The following is an 18,911-nucleotide window of genomic DNA, read 5'->3' as shown; positions in this document are numbered from 1 at the left end:
GGACAAGGGCCTGTAATTTCTACCATAGATACTGTGTGCTGTTGTAACCCACAGGTGTGGTGCACTGTCCCATACAGTGGCACTGAAACCACTTACAGAGAGAGAGTGAATGAGCCTGCTCTACACCCTTAGCAGAAAGCCTGCTGGCATTAGCTCCAGTAGTGGCTCATGCACAAAGCTCCAGAGGTTCCAGGTACGATTCCGCCTGTCATCATTACACTATTATTTACGTTACATAAATAATAGTAATGCTTCTACTGAAGGTTAAAAGCATGTGTGGTCAACAGCAGGCACATTGCTAGCTTTATCCAGCTACCTTTTGGTAAAAGCTACAGTTGCCTGGTCTCCACTCGGGTTGTGAGGCAAGAGAACTATTGCAGGTTACTTATCTCACTGTCAAAAGAACGAAACCCCATTGGCAGTGAAGACAAAACTTTAGTTTCCCCATCTGTGCCATCAAGCTAATGACATTTTCTTATGTAAAATGCCTCGATATCCTTGAAAGCAGAGGGTTATATAAGTGACGTGTTTTTATAAATAATCATGATAATTATTGTTGAAACACCTGGCTAAGCTGTAGAAACCAAATTGCTACTTAATTAGGCTTCACAATATAGCGGTTTCCTACCGTGGTTCTTTATTTGGGAGCAATGCCTCCCTTAAGTGTGTGCAGTGGGGAAAGGTTGTGGCCTGTGGACACTAGTAGCATTTATATGTATCCTAGGAAACATAATTATTTAATGGTAGGGAATGAATGATTCCCTACCTTATTACGTATGATTTCCATATCTTATTTGTTAAGAAGCTGCTTTTCCCCATTTGTGGTTTCTTTTCCGATCTGGCTAAGGGAAGGAGGAGTAGGGGGAATTGCTCACTTCTGAACGAGGCCTTGATCAAATTTCCTGTGAAAGCAGTTATTCTAGAAGGTCTTTTTATGGTTAAAAAAGGGCATTTTCTTTAGGGCATAATGCAATTTTCATTAATCTGTTAGCGTTTCTTATGCCCTTCTCTGTGCTACTTGGTGGGCATTGCACTTTCCCCATTTTCCTTTGTGAATTCAGAGTAAAATATGCAGGCTTCTTGCCATGCCACATAATAAGCTGGTAAGTTGTTGGGTTTTTGTTTTGTTTTGTTTTTTGTCTTGAAAATGTGCTTTACCCAATAGCACCATCTGCTGGAAATCACGTCACTCCAATGCTTTGAGTTGCACTGTTGAATTGTATCCGGGAAGAAAGACGATGGAGAAGTAAGTTCTTGAACATCTCTGCCCAATGTGCACTGGACAAGCACACTTTTCATTTAGCAAACACAAAAGCCCTCTGCACGCTTGATGTTCTTTAGCTTTCGGAGGCACAGCCTTGTGTAGGTCTCCTCATACATCTCTGATCTCTTCTTCAGCAGCAATGCTGGCGAGAGATCTTCAGAGATCCTTGGGTTTTCCTGTTTTTGGGGCCTTGACACACATACACACACATGCTCTCACTCTTGTTTTCAGGCCCTTCAAGCCTGACGTGTGTGTGTGGGGGGGGGGGAAGGGTGGGCTCCATTTTCCTGGAAGGAGCGAGACCTCAGACACAAGATGCGGGACTGGGAACAGCCAGGCCTCAGTGCTGCCTGGTCTGTGGCACCTTCTCCGTCTCCCGGCCAGCCCTCAATGCCGCCAGGATCACATAAAGCTTCAGTGTCAATTTAAAGGGCCCAGGGCTCTCACCCTCCTGTCAGTGGGCCTGGTGGGGAAATACTGATTCTGTAGAAACATGTGAGCTACTTTCCACAGTACTCCTCAGAAGCTGAATACATGCTGGCAAGGTTGTCTTCAATGAAACAGATACCTCTTATAGCAATAACTTGCCAGATATGCCACACCACAACACAGAGAGAAATACAATGAAACCCTTAAAATGAATTATTGACAAATTAACAAGCTTGTGAAGACAGTAAATTCCCAGTGCACCTGTAAATAAATTACATGGAAAATTACTTAGGGGGGAAACATGCTCTGTGTATTTCTATGTACCAAGCCAAAACTCAATTAAAACACAAATCTCTTGAACTACTCTGTTTGTGGATTAGGTCTTGTTAAACTTATAGCTCCAAAAGTCTCTTCTGTTATCTATTTTTGTTCCCAATCTAAAAAAAAAAAAAAAAAAAAAAAAAAAAAACACACAGTAAATGATTTCCATTGATGTCCTTGAAGTTTTTCTCTTTAAACTTTTATCAACAGAAGCAGATCCTGTAATGTAAAATGATACAGCCATTCTCTAACCCTGTGTTTTATGGGGTTTTGTTCTGAGTCCACCATATTTTTCTAACATGCTGATTTTTTTTCTAATCTTTCTTTCTCCCCACACAAACCCACTGGTATTCTGTAGAGGTACGGCGCTACATCCATTATCCTGAAATAGTGTTCTGCACATCTTAACAGCAAGCCCATTATTTCAATGGGCCTGTTATTCCGAAATCCCATAAATCTCATTGCACAAGGATTAAGGGAGTTGTCAGAATAGCGTTCTATTTTAAAATTAGCGCTGTTTAGACAGCCCCAAATTTTGAAATAGGCTATCTCAAAATAAGCCATGCAATTGGAGCTACGTGCTACTGTAAGTAGACATACCCTAGCAGTCAAACTAGTGTCTTTAAGAAATCACACACAAAATAGTACTTTTATCGACTGTTACATCTTTCCCCGAGGGAGGAATTCCAAGATTCCAGAGCCTCAGGACATAGGTAGAAAGAAGTTACTCGTTAGGGATCCATCAAGTTTGCCATGCTGAATGCCAACTCTAAAATGAAGGTTAGTAATGCCCCAGGATTAAAAAAAGTCAACAGGAAACCTGGATTAATAGGAATTAGAGGTGGAAAAATCATCAGTCTCATGGGCCATTATGTTGCCATTGCAGAATGCTGTGTATCTGGGGCGTTGTGGGGAGAGGGACCAAATTGGCACCAAACTTGATCTTAACTAATACATGGAAATTGAATCTAGAAGCAAAGCAAACACCGAGGCTTGACACCACTCAAGATGATGATTTTGCTTCAAGTGTCCGTATCATAAAAATAGCATCAAGATGGATCGCTGGATTGGCAGTCTTTATAAAAGGCCCAAAGAGTGAATGGGCCAGCTGCCTGATCTCTTAAATGAGTTCTCTCAAGACCAAGATTAGTGGTGGTCAGCTTGAAATGAGGAGGGAGAAATGTCCGTGCTTGGATCTGGGGGTGCTTGAAGAGACCTATTTGAGCTAGGTCTCAATGGACCAGTGAGTTAAAAAGGACCTGTAGCTGCATCAGTGTGAGCCACAGGACAGACAAGCCACCTCCATCTGGTGTGTACCCATCCAAGACACTCTTAATCTTCATGGCGTGGTCAGCCCTTCAATGAGAGCTAGCCCCAGTGTGTCTCCTCAAGCTGGGAATCGCACCCCCATATTGAGGGGCGGATATATCCCGAGGAGCATTCTCCTGTCTTTGGAGGTTGTAATCTCATATCTACAGTCTGCTAACTTCTTCTTACCAGGAGAGATATCAAGGCTACTCATGGAATTCATCCCAATAAAACGTAGCAGGTTTCACAGTGGTGTCACCTCCTGCTGGTCTCCCAGGGGATTAGCTCGGTCCAGCACCAGAACACCACCTTCTGGCCTGCGATTATCTGCCTCTTTGGCCTCCACCATGCCAAGACCCATGTCCCTCCCAGACCTCAGTAACTCTTCCCCTGGGTTACTGCCGTATGGTGGTGCCCACTCCAGCGTTCCTCCCCTCTGGGGAACTGACTATGCCTCATTCCACCACTCTCCACGCTGACCCACTGCAGGCCACGTCTAGCCCCTTCCGTCAGGGTCAAACTGCAGTCTGCATTGGCCACTCATTGTCAGCAAGCGGGGAGGACCGGATGCTGATTTCTCCCTTGTCTGGCCCTCTTCAGCCCTAGTATCCTCTCAGACCCCTTAGACAGAGCCTGAGCCTGGGAGTTAGTCAGGCTGAAGCCCTGCTGGCTCCCTTGCCTCTTCCAGCACTGTTCTTCCCATGGAAGCAGTCTCTTTTAGCAGCTAGTCCCTCTCCCTCAAGCCCCAAGGGAAGACTGAGCTCCTTCTTTCCAGCAGCCCTTCTTTATAGGGCCAAGCCTGGCCCTGATTGGCTGCCTTCAGCCTCCCACTGATTGGCTCCTACCACGGCCCTCTCCAAAGTCTGCTTTAACCCTTTGTAGCACCATCCACCCTTGAATACTCTCTTTGTCTACATACACAGAAAACAGCTCAATTCAGCTACTGTGAGATATTTGCAGGGCCAAAGTCAGATTAGATTGGAAATATGTCAGAGCAGGGACTGGGTTTTCATGCGAATCTGTACAGGACCTAGCGCAATAGGACTCCAATGGTGTTTAGGGCCTCTGGGCACCAGCATGTCTCAATATGTGATACTGCTGATAATGGACCTGAACTGAGAATAATTAGTGTAGTCCAATTTCTAGGTCTGTGTATCTAGTGAATTTCATCAGCACTTGCTATTCTATTTTAGCAGTGACTATGCTGCCATAAGTGCTAAAGCCTCTAATTCACAGATGAACCCTGATCAGATGTATCTCGTTTAAAAAGTGCTCTCTGAAATATGTTCCAAATACAGTTTGAAACAATCCCTCTTTTCTTCCTTCCTTCTCTTCCTCTTGTCCCTGCTGTGAATCCCGCTATCACAACGTTTCCTATAATATTTTCCATTCATGTGCTGAATAAATTTTGTTACGTGCACTAAGGCACATACATATGTACACCACCAATAGAAACACTTGCTTCTGGCTGCTGGCACTCTGCTAGTCAGCTGGGTGACATTTAATTTCTCTTGGTTGGCCGCCTAAACGCTCAGCTTACAGGGAACACTGGTCTACACAATATCTGAACAAGATGATTTCTGGTGTTTGTCCCTTTTTCAAGATCATCTGTCCACAAACCAACTCTTCATTACAATGGATCCAGACAGTTGGTCTCCCGGAGCTTAGCACTGACAGTTTGATTCACTAGGATTTGCTTTGGACCCTGTGCACTGTAAATGAAGTGATATATTCCAAGGGGAGACAGAGGCTAAGATTTACCCTCCAGGATCCGCATCGACCCTTGACAGACTGTAAGAACTATTTATGCCCTTAGTAAAACTTTCCTTGCAGATGAACGACAGTTATAGTAACTGGTCTTGGGGTCTATTTTAAGCTGCATAATGTACTGCTCAATATCCTTTGATTATAGCAGAGATTCCAGCTGTATTTGAAGAACGCTCCCAGTATATAAATGTGCTGCAAGTGTTGCAAATGTATTATTGACACCAGATACTGTTTTTTTCTTCTAACAATTCATCACTGCCCCTGAATTCCAGCCTGATGAATGACGGTGGCTCCATCTAGCGGCGGTATGCAGGCACCAGCCATCCCCAGCTGTGTCGGAAGCTCTGTAACTTTGCAGAAGTGCTCCTGACAAATTAAAAATGAGGATTACAAGCGCTGGCTATTATGGTGTGTGACTATTTAATGTTTAATAACGTAGTACATCTCCTTCAAGACATAGATATTGAAAGGTGACTTATGTTTCTATGGGAGCATAGAAATTTGCTACATTTTGACAAGTGCTTGTAAGTCCCTTATAAGAGCCGCCTTATATTTGATTTGCCTATGTGAGAATAAATAGGGAGATCAGTCAAAACCACAATATTAGGACGTGGAGACGGAACACACCAAAACTTGGGGTGCTCAGATCCAGAGACTTTGCTTTGGCTCACTAGAGAAATGACTCTTCAGCACCATAATATTGAGACTTCCTGTAACAAAAACAGTATGAAATCTGACACTGGATTTGCATTCCAAACCTCTCAGAGATGCAGGATCCCTGGAGCTGTGATTTTGATTTGGTCCCATCTTAACTGTGTTTGAGAGAGAGCAATAATTATATTCCTAGTTCCTTTTTGGGGGGGTTTTCCCCCATTTTTCCTCTTGTCACCGGGAGAAAACGACCGGGAAAAGCATGAAATTGCCTGAAAACTGAAGACTTGTGTGGATGGGATTTGAGCTCAATACCGCTTGGACTAGAAGTCCAAGGAAATGAAGTTGCAGCATCAAATGGCTGTTACTTTTATACACCAGGATACAGTCTTGAGGCCATCAGGGCTTGGAGCAAGTGGGTGGCTACAGGAGATTGATAACAGGCTACCAGCTGTGTATCTCTGATTCCAGTCCAGGCCTGCCGACAGGGAACAGTAAGGCAGGCAACTGCCCCGGGGCCTGATGATTCAAAAGGGCCCGGGGCTCCCAGCGCTGCCACCCCCACAGTAGCAGCAGTGGAGTTTGGGAGCCCTGGGGCCTTTAAATCACTGCTGGAGAACCACACAGCATGCTCCATGCAGTGCTGAGGATTGGGGGGGGGGGGTGCCATAGTGCAGGCAGCCCCCTTCTGCCTGAGGCTCCACCCCTCCTGGGAGAATGGAGTCACCCTCCTGCCCAACTTGTCTATGGGCCTGGTAAGGCTGTGGGCACCCCAGTTCCAGTTCAATAGTTCAGCTCGAGCCCAGCTTGGGAAGAATCGAGAACTGTTGCTATCAGACATCCATTCAGTGGATGACCTATCGCAGCGCTCACCAACTAGTAGATCGGGATCTGCTGATAGATCTTGGAACCTTGGACAGGTGATCCTGACGGGTTTGGCTGGGAGGTTGTCAAGTGCCGGCTCTTCATCTGCCCCTCTCAGCACTGCCGCGCTGCACCTGCCCTTTGCCTGGGAGGTGCCTCTCACCCTGGGAGCCTCCTACTTGCTGTGCAGGGTATGAGAAAAAGAGGAGGGGGGGTGCTGAATTCCGGGTGCTCCTCCCACCACCCTGTACCCCATCTCCACAGAGCAGAAGGAGGCAGGGATGGAGAGAGGTTTGCTGGCTGCTTTTGAGAGTGGTGCAGGGCCAGGGTAGGAGTGAGCCTGCCTTAGCCCCCTGCACCACCACCCAGAAGCCACTTGTGGTAACTGGTGACCAGCTGGAGCCTGCATTCCAAACCCTGGACTCAGACCTGAACCCTCCTGTACTCCAAACCTCTACCCCTAGCCTGATAAAAGTAAGTGAGGGTGGGGGAAAGAGGATGGAGTGAACAGGGACGGGGCCTTGGAGAAGGGGTGGGAAGGAGATGGGGCAAGGGTGTTTGGGTTTGAGGTAGATCCTGGGATTGCACTTAAATTCAAAAAGTGATCTTGTGCTTAAAAAGGTTGGAGACGCCTCACCTATATGAACCTGTTGGTTCTTTGTCGGGACGTTGCTGGCGCTGATTTGTACCTGTGCTGGCAGTCTCAGAAGAGAAACCCAGGACAGAAAGGACATGGTGTGACAGGCAGGTTAAAGGACTTGATGGAAGGGGAGAGGGGCAGCTCTGAAAAACAGCAAGGGCCCTGGTTAATCAGGGGCAGCTGAGACAGAGCTGCTATAAATTAAGGGCCAGGTGAACTGACCTCAGGCTGCCAGGGAAGTGAGAGCTGATGAGGAAAGAGAGAAGCTGAAAACCAGAATGGTCAGCACTGCCAGAATAGACAGGGAAGGTAAGCGGCTCTGGCAGGGAGTGTTTTAGCTCCCTTCCCCAAGCAGCCTGAGAACACAACTGGTGACCGCAGAGGGATGGTTACTCAGGCCAAGCTGACCAGGGCGTCTGTCTCAGCACCTGTTTAGCCAAGGGGCAGAGCCCCAAAATGCCAGACTGCGGGTTGTGGACGGAGCAGGGGTGTGGCACCCGGGGGCGGGTCTAACCCTGCCACAACAGAGACTGATCTATACGTTTAGAGGGTCCAGCTAGGTCAGGGCTGAGACATGTGCAGGTCGAAGCTTGCCTTGCCACCATAACCCTTCTGTGAATCAATAGGCTTTTCATTCATTAGGGTTGTCAGTACAGAACCATGCATGAGCACTAAATTCACATTACCCCGCCCCCATGGTTACACACATTGACACATCTCAGGAGGTCTCTGGCGTGCACAGCATGGATGGTACAAGTCTGGTTTCCAAAGTTTTCTGCCAGGGATTGCACCAGTTGTCTCTCACTTCAGAACCACATGAATCTCTGTCCCATGTAAACCTGGCACTATCATTATAAATTGGTATCTGAACTTCTGAATAGAGAACCGGCGGCTAAGGAGAATCTGAGTTACTGCACATACACCCTGTTTAAAATCTTTTGCTCTCAACCCAAGGGCTGAATGCCATGGGATGGGCCTTCCAGGAGACCCAGTTTGCATGTGACGGGTGCTGAATATGGATGGGCCACAATGGTTCAATTATAAATAGTGCTGTCCTCTAGGTTACTAAATGGCCAATGTTTTGTGCAGCCAATTCCCTGCAGTGCTCTCTGTTCTCTGTAGCGACAGATGACAACGAGAAGCAGTGGTCTCAAGTTGCAGTGGGAGAGGTTGAGGTTGGCTATTAGGAAAAAAACTATTTCACTAGGAGGGTGGTGACACACTGGAATAGGTTACCCAAGCAGGTGGTGGAATCTCCCTCTCTAGAAATTTTTAAGTCCTGGCTTGACACTGGAATGATTTAGTTGGGGTTGGACTCGATAACCTCTGGAGGTCTCTTCCAACCTTACGATTCTGTGATTTAATGTGAGCTTGCCTTTTGGGGGAAATGATTCTGCTGAATTCCCTGCATGTGTCTGAGTTTTCTGTTACCATTTAATAGAACTGGATGGCAGCCGGAAAGTGGGGATATTTCCATCCAGCCACAAGAAATGACAATCCTGAGTATTTTGTCATCCTTTTAAAATTAAGGCTGTGTCCATAATTCATTCCCCTGTACCAGGTTAGAGGCAGACATCTGGCCAGTGGGCATGTTATGTCCTGTCTCATAGGACTTGCAGCAGCTGTGGATACAATAGGTGAAGTTCTTAGCAGGGAACGTCAACCTCCCCTCCCCCCCCTTTTTTTTCTTTCCTCACAAAATAAATTTAGTGCTGGAGAAAGATGTCAGGCTTCCTGCCCTTTCTCTCCCCACCATGCAGGCAGGGGAGGAAGGGAAGTGAGAGCTCATAAGGAAAGAGATAGAATTGTAGAATACTAGGGCTGGAAGGGACCTCGAGAGGTCATCGAGTCCAGTCCCCTGCCCTCATGGCAGGACCCAGTACTGTCTAGACCATCCCTAGAGAAGCTGAAAAACAGAACATCATCACATGCTGCTCACTGTGAAGAGGTCTAGCCTAAAAGCTTTTTGCAATATCTCCCTGGAGCAAGGATATTGAGAGACAAAGGACTAGAAGATAAGTAAGAAACAGGAAGTCATTCTTCCGCTCTACTCTGTGCCAATTAAGTCTCAACTGGAGTATTGTGTCCAGTTCTGGGTGCCACGTTTTGGGAACAGCGTGGAAAACTGGAAAAAGTACAGAGAAAACCTGATTAAAGGTCTAGAAAACATGACCTATGAGGGAAGACTGAAAGAACTGAGTTGCTTGGTCTGGAAAAGAGAAGACTAAGGCTGTATCTAGACTACACAGTTCTTCCCAGAAAAAGATACGCAAAGTGCAATTTGAGTATCTTTTTCCACTTTTTTTTTTGGAAGAGGCCTTTCCAACATTTGGCCCGTCTACACTGGGCCAAATTTCAGGAAAAAACCCTTTTTCAGAACATCTCTTCTTCCTCTTAAAACAAAGAGCAGACGCGTTCCTTGGACATGGCTGAGATTTTTCAGGATACCTATCCTGGAAAAACTCTGCAGTCTAGACATACCCTGAGAGGGGACATGATAACAATTTTCAAGGACCTAAAAGGAGAGAAAAATTATTCTCCTTAATCTCTGAGGATCGGACAAAAAGCAATGGGCTTAAATTACAGCAAGGGAGGCTTAGGTTGAATACTAGGAAAAACTTGCTAACTATCAGGGTGGTTAAACAGTGGGGATAAATTGCCTAGGGACAGGGCCGTCCTTAGCCATAGGCAGAATAAGCAGTTGCCTAGAGCACCAGTATTTCTGGGACACCACTCTGTCGGGATGGACGGGAAGCAGTGGGTCATTGGAATGGAATGTGGTGTATTGTAACTAATTTGGGGCTGTTGTGGGGGTCACAAATCATGCTACCCCTTATTGTGGGAACTGTAAAATATGACACCAGTGCTTGCAGGAGAGACGCCATCATTGTAAGAGGTCTCAGAGGAACAAGCCTCCCCCTTCCAGAGTTGAGTGAACTGAGTTGGGGGGAGGGAAGGGCTTGAGGGCTGAGTCAGCCTGCTTCATGCCTGCCAGGTGTGAGCTGTAAGACTGGCTCAACCTGCTCCTTTCTCCTGCTTTTAAGGACAGACCTAAAGCAGACTCCATGAGGAGTCTTTTTGCTAGTCCAGTGGAAGCTGGAATGTTTTGCCAGCCCAGGTGGTGGCTAAAGAATAACACTAAGAGGTGAAATCACTGGTTTGGCTTGGAGCCAGACTCATTGCAGCCAGCGGAGCAGCCAGCGGAGTGGCTGGTGGGAGCAGCCAGTGGTCTACAGGAGCAGCACAAAGGTGGCCTAGCCTCAGGCTCAAGGAAGGGAGTCATCCGGATGACGTGTCAGGATCTGCACTGACTGGACAGTGAGGCGTTTGAAGTGGGGTACAGAGAAAGTTTGGGTAAGTGAACTTTGTTGTGGTATTTTTCCAAGATAATGCCATGTGACTTCTCTCTGTTTCATATAGGCTGGCTATGTCTAGACTGGCATGATTTTCCGGAAATGCTTTTCCATTAAAAGCATTTTTGGAAAAGAGCATCTAGATTGGCATGGATGCTTTTCCACAAAAGCACTTTTTGCAGAAAAGCGTCTGTGGCCAATCTAGACGCACTTTTGCGCATAAAAGCCCCGATCGCCATTTTTGCGATCGGGGCTTTTTTGCGCAAAACAAAACTCAGCTGTCTACACTGGCCCTTTTGCGCAAAAGTTTTGCGCAAAAGGGACTTTTGCCCGAACGGGAGCAGCATAGAATTTCTGCAAAAAGCACTGATTTCTTACCGTAGGAAGTCAGTGCTTTTGCGGAAATTCAAGCGGCCAGTGTAGACAGCTGGCAAGTTTTTCCAGAAAAGCGGCTGATTTTCCGGAAAAACTGGCCAGTCTAGACACAGCCGCTATGTCTACACTTGCAGCTTCTTGCGCAAGAACAGCCATTCTTGAGCAAAAACTTGCCTGCTGTCTACACTGCATAGCTGTGTCTACACTGGGCCACTTATTCCAGAAAAGCAACCGCTTTTCCGGAATAACTTGCCAGCTGTCTACACTGGCCGCTTGCTTTTCCGGAAAAGCAATGACGATCTACTGTAAAATTGTCAGTGTTTTTCCGGAAAAACTATGCTGCTCCCGTTCAGGCAAAAGTCCTTTTCCGGAAAAACTATTCCGGAAAGGGCCAGTGTAGACAGCACAGTAGTCTTTTCCGCAAAAAAGCCCTGATCGCGAAAATGATGATCGGGGCTTTTTTCCGGAAAAGTGCGTCTACATTGGCATGGGTGCTTTTCCAGAAAAAATGCTTTTCCAGAAAAGCATCCTGGCAATGTAGACGCGCTTTTCCGGAAATACTTATAACGGAAAAACTGTTCCGTTTTAAGCATTTCCGGAAAAGGGTGCCAATGTAGACACAGCCCATGAGTGTTCTTGCGCAAGTAAATTTACAGTATAGCGTTGTAAAACAGGGCTTCTTCCGGAAGAGTTATTCCTCTCCCTACGAGAAATAAGCTCTCTTGCGCAAGAGCTCTTCCACAAGAGGGCAGTGTAGACAGGCAACATGAATTTCTTGCACAAGAAGCCCCTATAGTTAAAATGGCCATCAGAGCTTTCTTGCGCAAGAGAGCATCCATGCTACCATGGATGCTCTTGCGCAAAAGCACATGGCGTCTGGACGCGCTTTTGTGGAAGATTTTTTGCACAAGAACTCTTCCACAAAAGAGTTCTTGCCCAAGAAGCCGCCAGTGTAGACATAGCCTAAAAGTTTTGTTTCTTCACTCAGGCTCTGTGCTTGCAAGTGGGGAAGCATTGCCTCTCAGAGGCACTCAAGAGGTGTGTGAATTTCCTAGGCTACTGGGTGGGGGCTCAAGTTGGTTCTATGTAAGCTGGACCCCTAGATATTGAACCCGGTCCTGGTTGCTACCGGGCCTATCTGGTGGAAGGGTTAAACATGTAACAGCAGGGCTGGGTCCTAGAGAGGGCCGAATGTGCTGTCTGCAGCACAGTCTGAGGGAGGGGATTGGCTACTGGGGTCTCTGGGAAGGGGAGGAGGTAGGAGTGGAAGAGCAAGCCAGGCATAGGGGCACCAGTTTAATAATCCCTCCTTGGGCACCATAAATCCTAAGGACAGCCCTGCCTAGGGAGGCTGTGGAATCTCTATCATTGGGGAGTCTTAAAAGCGGTTAGTCAAACACCTGTCTGGGATGGTCTAGATGGTGTTTGGTCCGACCATGAGAGCAGGGGATGGTACTTAATGACCTCTCAAGGTCCTTTTCAGTCCTATGATTTCAAATATTAACTGTCCTGATTGGAGGTATTAGCTTGACGCAAACTCAATCTGATTTTAAAGTTAAAGGCCTTCTATGACTTTTAACATTAACTCTCTCGCTTACACTAACTCAAAAAAAAAATCTTTTTAGAAGAGTGAATGTGTTATGTTCATTTGTCATACCCCTTCAGAACTGGACTGGACATCAGAATTCCTGACTCTATGTAACTTCAACTTCCCTGCCAAGATTGCAGTAAAGAAGCAATTAGTGATGGCATTGCCCAGTAGGGATTAGATGGAGGCCACTGGATTCATGTCACAGAAACAGTGGAGCCGCTTGAAACAGGGTCAGCCTTAGCTCACTAGGCTGGCTATTAAGTGGCAAATTTAACCATGACCCTTCTACATTAAGGCTACGTCTCCACTGCAGGTTTTTGTCGGCAGAGAATGCTAATGAAGCGCTCATTAGCATTTGTCGTGCTGTCATTTGCATATCTCTGCCGATGCTTTTTGCGCAAAAACAAGCAGTGTAGATGGGTCCATTTTGCGCAAAAAAACCTTTTGTGCAACATCCCTTATGCCTCAAAAAAGGAGGTATACCTCTTGTGCAAAAAGCATTGGCAGAGATATGCAAATGACAGCATGACAAATGCTAATGAGTGCTTCATTAGCATACTCTCTGCAGACAAATACCTGCAGTGTAGACACAGCCTCAGTGTCCCCAGGGCCAGAAAGTAAAACTGAATGAGATCTGTGAAGGTCTCCCAGGTTTGAATTTTAGCACAGAGAAACTTCGAGAAACTTCAGCATAAGCAAAATGGCTCTCAGGTTTGTCCAAGTCTTCTTTTTAAATGTTTTTTCTACATTTGGAGAAGTTTTTTTTACAGAGAAAAGACCGAGAAAGAGACATAGGTAGTCTTAAGCCAAAGTTTCTCTGTGTAGGCACGGAAGGATGTGATGTTACTGTCGCATGATGTATTGGTGCTAAAGGCAGCTGAGGTGTGATGAATTCTGTGCTGTTTGTAGGTGGCTCTGAGAGCAGGTAATGAATAAAAAGTGAAGCCATTGGCTGCTGGTTGCCAAGAGTGGAGCATGTTAAGTTGCATGTGGAGCTCAATGGAGAAAAACACATGGTTGAAGTGGATTTCCTGGGTGAAGTCTCCATCCAATGCTCCAGCAGTGTCTATGGGAAAGAAGGTAAAAGCAGGAGGAACTCATCTATAAATATTGGGGGAAAGCTTAGTCTAGGGGAAAGGGCACCAACTGGAGAATCAGGATATCTGGTTTCCTGGCTCTGTCACTGATGTGCGTTGTGATCCTGGGCCTCTGCCTCCCGCCCCTTTATCTGACTTGTCTATTTATCTCGTAAGCTCTTTGGGGCAGGGTCTATGGGCTCATCTCCGCCAGAAAGCTGCATCAGTTTAAAATAGTATTTTAAATGGATGTAGCCCAGCCTGTGATAAACACACAGACTTATTTTGATTTCAAAACAACCTACTTGCAAGTTGATGTAAATTAGGAATCGATGTACGTGAAATCAGCATACGCCACTTAAACAGAAATCAGTCCAATATTACCCTTTCTTCAGTTCAGCTGAATTGGTTTGGAATCACACATAAGTTAAGCTGGTGGACCATTCCTGTGCAGGCTGGGCCTGCCTCCCTCTGTGTGTGTACAGCACCTACTACCCTAGGATTTCAGCTGGAGCCTTTAGGCAACAAGCTAATACACTCTATAATAATTGCCCAGAAGGGCACCTCTTTTGCTTTGGAGCTATGGAAAGCGACCTGACTCTGTCATTTGTTTAATAAAAAACACTCCATGATTTTGCAAAGGGTAAGAGGACAAAGCTTGGCCATTATATGCTGAGGAATAAACCTTTAGCATATGGTTATAATACTGTACTTTTCCCTTCTAATACCGTCCATCAAAGAATCTCAAGACATTTTCCAGACATTATTTAATTCATGTCCCTAACATCCCTGAGAATGAGGTAACTGTTATCTACTAATGTACTGAAGAGTGATCTGGGGGAAAGCGAGGTTAAGTGTCTTGGCTGAAGTCAAATAATGTTAGAGGATAAGTTGAGATTAGAACCCATGAATCTGGACTCTTGCTCCCCATCTGCTATGCATTGGCTCTAAAAGCCAGCCTCCCTCTCTAGAACAGGTTCCATTTAGAGGAAGGGAGTCTAAATTCAATTTTCTCATGTATGTCATCTCCTTCAATAGCAAGAGAAACGTTAACTATACATGCAACATGTATTTTTATGTCTTAAATGGAAGTTTTTATGATACAAACAATGGCTTCCTGTTCGAAAGAAATTCCAGTTCTCCTTTCAAGAGATAAACATTCCATTTGAAAAAGCCAAATGTTGTTTGAGGAAGGATTTCCTGAGTTTCTAAATTTGGCAAAATAAGCTCTCCTGTCCCTAGGGAAGTACAAAATATTATACTAGCATTCAGCAGATTTTTTTTTTACCAAATGCTTGTCATTAGAAATGGCAGTTTAGTAACGGCCATCCATTTACACATGATTTCCTGGAAATATGACATTTTGTCTTTTAGACCCAGGATATTGGACAACCTGAAATGGGTTAAAGGAGGTAGGAATCTATTTCCTGCCCCACAGGGAGCAACATAACTAAACCTAATCTCTCAATACATATTGGCTGTGTCTAGACAGCTGCTTTTGCGGAAAAACTTGCCAGCTGTCTACACTGGCTGCTTGAATTTCCGCAAGAACACTGACAATCTCATGTAAGAAATCAGTGCTTCTTGCGGAAATACTATGCTGTTCCCGTTCGGGCAAAAGTCCTTTTGCGCAAAAGCTTTTGCGCAAAATGGCCAGTGTAGACAGCTCAGATTTGTTTTGCGCAAAAAAGCCCCGATCACGAAAATGGCGATCGGGGCTTTTTTGTGCAAAAGCGTGTCTAGATTGGCACGGACGCTTTTCCGCAAAAAGTGCTTTTGCGGAAAAGCGTCTGTGCCAATCTAGACGCTCTTTTCCAAAAATGCTTTTAACAGAAAACTTTTCCATTAAAAGCATTTGCGGAAAATCATGCCAGTCTAGACGTAGCCATGGTGTGAAGCAATGTGGACTCAGATATGTAGTAGTTAAGCACCATAGATTCTCTCAGATGTGATCCATCCAGGTTCTCGCCCATTGCTGTCAAGTGCTATATTCACTAATGCAAACCCCTGGACTCAAAAGTTCATCTTCAGGATGTGCTGACTGGTGATACTCTGTTCTGTTTTAATATGGTGTTACAAATCTCCAGCCGCTTATGGAGAACAAGCAAGAGGGAGGTGATCTATTTGGCAGGCTGAACGTTAGTACGAGTCTCACGCAGATCCATCGTGGTGCTGATGATTAATGCTCACATATTGAATTTGGCAGCTCCAATCCAAGCAGTCTGTTGCCAGATGGTGAGAGAACGCAAGGAGGCAGGAAGGAGGAGGAAAGAGATTCTTCAATTGCTGTTTTATCATGTCACCAGGGTTGAAGGATGGCAGAACTAGAGAACAGGAGAAGGGAGAGGAGAAGTAACATCCATGCATGATTTGGTGGGGGCAGATGGAGGAAGGTTTTAATCCCATGTCCCTTTCCCTGTTGATGCCAAACTCAACATAGATCTTCAGTAAAGATCAGCTCAAGAAAAATGTTTCTTTCCAATGAGGGAAATGAGCAGCAGTGGCCTCATTCTAACCCTCAACAAATTACCTTTGTTCTTCCAATTAATTTAGCCTTTGCTTAATGTGAAGCAAATGTGTAATAAGCTCCAGAAAGAGACAGAAATGTTATTTCAGAAAGCTGTTTGAAATACCCTACAGAGATGTTCCAGCAGGTTTTACCCAGTGTTCCCTCATCTCTAGTCCCACTTTAATCATCACAGAGCCTCCTTGTTTAATGCTATTTTATGGAGCACTTCTCTCCTCAGTCCTGCTATTAAAACGTCACTGGTGTGGAAAAACCCATGCAAAATGTTACAGGGAGGTTCGTGGCTGAGGGATTTCATTTCAAAACACTTCAAAACCTAGAGAGAGGATTCTTTAAAGTCTAAACCCGATGGACACATCCTGAATTCTATACTTGGCTCTGCAGTTGGTTTGCTGTGCAACACTGGTGAATCACTTAGGCTTTCTTCGCTGGATTTTCCAGAACTTTGTGAATAAAAAAGTGAATGCAGTTGTGCTTGTGGGAACTGATATTACAAGTCCTCAAATGAGTAGCCTCGTTTATTTCCATGGGCCTACAATCAGGCCAACTTATTTCAATAGTGTTAGCTGGAGTGAGTGAGGTCCAGTCACCTATATCTACAGACTACAGGTATGAATAAGCATTTGCAGGATACAGCCTTTAATTTGTGCATGTTTTAGTGTTGATATGAACAACAAGCATGTTAGATGTCTAACTGGCCATTTGATATGTTTACAAGCAGACTTCTTCATTGAGGGTCAATATTAATCATAAGAGGCTTTTCATCTCTTAGGATCCTATCCAAAACCTATCAAAATCAACTGGAGTCTTTCCTTTGCTTCAGATGCTCCTGGGCTTTTCTCAATCAGGGCCTAAGTCCATAAGGAGATGGACAAAACTCCTACTGATTTCATAGAACTTTGGTTCAACTCCCTCAGTTATCTTCAAGATAGTAGAGTCAGTGTCTTTAACCGGTCTGTAAAGTTGCATTCATACCTAATGTGTGAACGTATTCATGTTAAGTAATAATTGTTTGCTGGTGTGTAAATAGGCGTGTTCCAATGGACAAAATATACAGCAAACCCCATTGAGATAAAGTTGCGTGGGCAACAGACATGGTAGAAGTGGATTTTGTATTCTAATCTTTACCTTTCCTGGAGCATTTGTTTGGTCCTACTGGCTAATGTATCAATGTGGCGTGTTTGCATCTGGCAGTTGAAATGGTGGTCAAGAGGAGAGCATGCAAATTAGATTTACAAGACAGCTTTAAATCAAGCCATGCTGGAACAGGCCTATGCTACTTTCATGTCAAATTGCACATTTGAATTGTTTAGCTTCCATCAGTGGAGCAATTTCATAGTTTCTAAGGGAAATTATGGAATGAAATGGCAACCCATCTTAAATATTCTTTTATTTCAGTAAACCTTTGTTTTTTATTTTGTGTGCTGTGGAAAGCATCAATTCGTTCAGTGCTTGTTGGGGCAGGAGGACAAACAGTGTTGGCTAAAATGGGACTGGAATAGGCAATAAATAAACATGCAGAGACAGCGTGGAGGAATCTGTTGTATTCCAGTAATTCACAGCACCCTTATAAAGTTTGTATAATTCCTGGCCTAAGAGGTGCTCTCAGTACTTGTTACTATGCTGGAACAGATCCTTAAAGCTGTAGGCAATTGAGTATAAGTTGTACGATCCCCATGTGGCTACCCTTACTTAGGAACTGGACTCAGAATAAAGGGACACACAAAGGTAGCATGGTCACCTTTTTTCTTCCTCTCCTTCCCCTCCCCATTTTTTTCACATCTCTCACTGAGGCATGAAACCTGCTCCAGAAAGCTATTGCAGAACCAGATGCACATTGAAATGAATTTGCTGCCTCCATGTTCACGCCCCTTTTTGTGATTTCTTTCCATGTACGTTTGAGTAATTGCGCTACAGTAGCAAAGAGCACTAATTTGGGGAAACTAAATCTTAAGCTTGGATCAGAATTGCTTGCACTGTCATCTAATTAAGAAGCAGAAACACTGTCCTGCAATTTAGCCAACCAATCACAACTAATCACAGCTCTACTTCTGAATAGTTGTAACCAACCCATCAATTAAAGCATTTGAAAGCTAGATAATGATTAGGGCCCTACCAAATTTATGGCCATGAAAAATGCGTCTCAGACTCTGAAATGTGGTCTCCTCTAGTGCAATCTGGTCTCTTGTGTGCTTTTATGCTCTACTATACAGATTTCAAGGGGGAAACCATTCTCTCAAATTGATGGTCCAGAATCAAAAGGGAGTTGAGGGCGTTACAAGGTTAATAAAGGGGGTACTGGTATTGACACTCTTACTTCTGTGTTGACTGCCGAGCTGGGTGGCTAGAAGGCAATAGCTGTTGCCGGGGCTCCCAGCTCTGAATGCAGTGCCTCGCCAGCAGTACCATACCATGACATCCTTCTGTGATGCTGCTGGCGATGGGCTTTGCCTTCAGAGCTGGGCTCCCAACCAGTCGCCACCACTCTCCAGCTGCCCAGCCGTAAAGGCAGCACTGACACCAGCAACAGCGCAGAAGTAAAGGGAGTGTACTGCAAGCCCCCCCACTACAATACCTTTGCAACACCCCCAACTCCTTTATGGCTCAGGACCCTTGAAATTACAACACTGTGAAATGTCAGATTTAAATAGCTGAAATCATGAAATTAACCATTTTTAAAATCCCTTGACCATGAAATTGACCAAAATGGGCCATGAATTGGGTAGGGCTCCTAATAATGATAGG

General features: G+C 45.1%; 1 long non-coding RNA gene across 1 annotated transcript; it reads left to right on the top strand.

Annotated features, from left to right (window-relative positions):
* The first annotated feature begins 1,066 nt into the window (after positions 1 to 1,066).
* Positions 1,067 to 5,490, top strand: LOC142831139 (uncharacterized). The gene is made up of 2 exons (XR_012906796.1): positions 1,067 to 1,246; positions 5,362 to 5,490. It is a non-coding gene; the product is annotated as an uncharacterized LOC142831139 (long non-coding RNA).
* The last annotated feature ends 13,421 nt before the right edge of the window (positions 5,491 to 18,911 follow it).

Source organism: Pelodiscus sinensis, chromosome 12 (genome assembly GCF_049634645.1).
Source record: "Pelodiscus sinensis isolate JC-2024 chromosome 12, ASM4963464v1, whole genome shotgun sequence".
Lineage (NCBI taxonomy): Eukaryota > Metazoa > Chordata > Testudines > Trionychidae > Pelodiscus > Pelodiscus sinensis.
Note: the sequence above shows the minus strand (reverse complement) of the source record. Positions and strands in the feature narration are given on the sequence as shown.